The sequence below is a fragment of the Rhinopithecus roxellana genome, chromosome 4 (genome assembly GCF_007565055.1).
Source record: "Rhinopithecus roxellana isolate Shanxi Qingling chromosome 4, ASM756505v1, whole genome shotgun sequence".
NCBI classification, from domain to species: domain Eukaryota; kingdom Metazoa; phylum Chordata; class Mammalia; order Primates; family Cercopithecidae; genus Rhinopithecus; species Rhinopithecus roxellana.
Window position 1 is genome coordinate 114224869 of NC_044552.1, and position 4070 is coordinate 114228938.

Here is a 4070-nt window from a genome sequence, read left to right on the forward strand (position 1 = left end):
TTAGTGTCCTGAGTTTTTTGTTTCCTTAAACACATGAAAGGTAATAGTAAAGAATTTTTTTGGGGTGGGTGCGGTGGCTCACGCCTGTAATCCCAGCACTTTGAGAGGCTGAGGTGGGCGGTTCATGAGGTCAGGAGATCAAGACCATCCTGGCTAACACGGTGAAACCCCGTCTCTACTAAAAATACAAAAAATTAGCTGGGTGTGGTGGCCGGCGCCTGTAGTCCCAGCTACTGGGGAGGCTGAGGCAAGAGAATGGTGTGAACCCAGGAGGTGGAGCTGGCAGTGAACCGAGATTGTGCCACTGCACTCCAGCCTGGGCAACAGAGCAAGACTTGTCTCAAAAAAAAAAAAAAAAAAAAAAAAAAAAGAACTTTTTATTGTATTTGGGAATTTTTACATAGGAGTTGTATTAGGTTTACAGTCCCTGTAGTGTTGCCTTATGGAAATCTTTACATCTAAACTGAGTTTTTCTTCTCTTAGATAAATTTAAATGTATTTATTGAAGTTTCTAAAATGTACTGAGTACAGTCATATACCACATAATGACGTTTCAGTCAGTGACAGGCCACATATACAACAGTGGTCCCGTAAGATTATAATGTGGTATTTTTCTGTACCCTTTCTGTGTTTAAATACACAAAACCATTGTATTACAGTTGCCTACCGTTTTCAATATAGTATTTGTAGCCTAGGAGCGATAGGCTATACCATGTAGCCTGGGTGTGTAGTAATCTATACCATCTAGGTTTATGTAAGTATACTCTATGATGTTCACATCACAATGAAATCACCTAATGACACATTTGTCACATGTCCCCAAGTTAAGCAATATATGACTGCATAGTTACTGTTTTTTTGGTTTTTGAGATGGAGTCTTGCTGTTGCCCAGGCTGGAGTGCAGTGGCGCAATCTCGGGTCTCTGCAACCTCCGCCTCCTGGGTTCAAGTGATTCTCCTGCCTCAGCCTCCTGAATAGCTGGGATTACAGCACCCGCCACCACACCTGGCTAATTTTTGTATTTTTAGTAGAAACGGGGTTTCGCTATGTTGGCCAGCTGGTCTCGAACTCCTGGCCTCAGGTGATCGACCCACCTTGGCCCCCCAAAGTACTGGGATTACAGGCGTGAGCCATCGCTCCCAGCTGACTGCGTAAATGGAAGTATTAGGAGTCATTGGATTGAGCTGGCTCTGTTTCTTGATGTGTTTTAGGCAAATCACTAAATCACCATGGGCCTTAACTTATTCAGCTGTAAGGGAGGAATTAGATGCGGTTTTTGTTTTGTTTTGGGATGGAGTCTCACTGTCGCCAGGCTGGAGTGCAGTGGCGTGATGGCTCTGCAACCTCCGCCTCCCGGGTTCAAGCAACTCTCCTGCCTCAGCTACCCAAGTAGCTGGGACTACGGGCGTGTGCCACTATGTCCAGCTAATTTTTGTGTTTTTAGTAGAGACAGGGTTTCATCATGTTGGCCAGGATGGTCTTGATCTCTTGACCTCGTGATCCGCCTGCCTTGGCCTCCCAACATGCTGGGATTGCAAGTGTGAGCCATCGCACCCAGCCGAATTAGATTATTTCTAAACACATCCAGCTGTTAAGTTTTTCAGTTTTAAGTGGAATTTGGTTGTAATGTGTAAAATTGAAAAGAGAAAATGGGCTTTAGCTCTTTAAAAAGCACACAAGGGTTATATTTATACCATAAAGGTTTATCAGATACCTGTAGAGTTCCTTTAAAGATACCTTGGTTAAATCTGCCACATTCTGATTTTGGTAGTTAGATAGAATTATTCTGAGTTACCAATTTATGTAAAATTTTTAAATGTGAAAACTTACCAGTTAAACTAAGTAGATGTAGTGGTAAATGTTTTTTTTTTTGTTTTTTTTTTTTTTTTTTTTTTTTTTTGGAGGCAGAGTCTTGCTCTGTTGCCCAGGCTGGAGTGCAGTGGTGTGATCTAGCTTACTGCAACCTCCACCTCCCAAGCAATTCTCTTGCCTCAGCCTCCCAAGTAGCTGGGATTACAGGCTTCCATCACCATGCTCAGTTAATTTTTGTATTTTTTTGTAGTAGAGGTGGGGTTTCACCATATTTGCCAGGCTGGTCTTGAACTCTTGACCTCAGGTGATCCGCCCACTTCGGCCTCCTGAGGTGCTGGGATTACAGGCGTTAGCCTCTGCGCCCAGCTGTTTATGATTTCAAAGCTACAAGGGAGCACTTTATCCTTGGATTCAATGTTTATAAAATTGAATTACAAAATAGACATTAAGAGTTTTATAGCAGAATAAATATGTAGACTCTTACAGGTGAGACCATAATAATAATCTGGGGAAATATCTCCAACAATGGCCATATGCTGCATTACAGCCAATACAACTTTCCAATACCACTTAGGTTTAAGAGTCATTGGGAAAGCCCTTTGTTGATGTTTGTAGCGAGAAGTACTATTAGCTACTTTTGCTTATCTGGGCCAGACTAGTTCTGGGTGTTCAAAAGACTTACTTCTTGTTAGCATTAAGGCAAATCTTTGATTCCCTTTCTTGTTAAACTGAAAATGTATTGGAAAGGCTCTGAAGCCCAGTGAAGTGTGGTACATTCAAAGAAAGTATGTATAAAGCTCCTAGAACTTTATTTAATCATGCTTGTAGTTTGCTTTTTCCTTGGATGTGTCACTCCAATAAATGTAACACGTGCTACATTCTCTTTTGTGTAGAGCTTTTTGCCTTCATGTGAAGAGATGATCATGTATCTAAGGGTAGAGGAGCTCTGAAGAGGACATAGCAACTGAAAAGTGCGACCACTCTTAGGAGGAGGTCAATATTTTAGCTAAGAACCATAAATGAAAGACTATTCCTGTCTGGGTGAGGTGCTCACACCTGTAATCCCAGAACTTTGGGAGGCTGAGGCAGGCAGATCACCTGAAGTCAGGAGTTTGAGACCAACCTGGCCAACATGGTGAAACCCTGACTGAAATTAGCTGGGAGTGGTGGCATACACCTGTAATCCCAGCTACTCAGGAGGCTGAGGCACGAGAATCACCCGAGCCTGGGGGTGTGGAGGTTGCAGTGAGCTGAGATTGTGCCACTGCACTCCAGCCTGGGCAACAGAGTGAGGCTGTCTCAAAAAAAAAAAAAAAAAAAAAAAAAAAACCCTATTCCTGAATGGTAAATTTCACTAATTGAAAGAACCCTTTACCAATTTGACCCTGCCTGTTGAAAATACAGAATATTTTTTTGCCTTCAGTGTTGGAGATTTGTCATTGTTCTTACCCAAAGAAAGACTTTTTGTGCATTTAGAGGTAGAATGTTACTGATCACTGTTCCTAGCTCTAAATGAAGTTTGCCTAGACGAAGCCACAAACGCCTACTACATGATGTATATACCCGGTACAGGATAATAGTCATTTGCAGAAAATAAGTTTTACATTTGGCCTTCTGGCCATCTGATATTTGAGTGCCTTCAAAGGAGAAAGAATTCTTCTCTTGAGGAAGAAGTGCTCCCATACTCTTGCGATTCTTAGCATTAGGGTCAGCGTCTTACAGGAATATAAAAGTCCTTGAAGAGACATCTGTTAAGTGTGAAATAGAGCTACATGGCAATAAAAGATCACACAGCACAAAGTAATGGCCTGATTAAGGTCAACTTCGAACATGAGGTTTCAGGTGGTCTTACAGATATAAAGGCTCTTCAAAGTTGTTTATGATAGTAAAAATATCTTAGTTTCATTGCATGTAGTTTGCTAGATGAGGGTGAAAGTATAGCCATACATACACAACACTCAATACAATCATGAAAGTTGGCTGCAGGCCGGGCGCGGTGGCTCACGCCTGTAATCCCAGCACTTTGGGAGGCCAAGGCGGGTGGATCACCTGAGGAGGTCAGGAATTCGAGACCAGCCAACATGGAGAATCGCTTGAACCCGGGTGGCAGAGATTGCAGTGATCCCAGATCAGGGACTGTACTCCAGCCTGGGCAACGGAACAGACTCTGCAAAGGAGAAAAAAAAAAGTCGGCTGCAGAGGGCGAAAGTGGATCTCGGAACCTTTATGTTGGGGATCTTTTTTCGGGAGGGACCGGA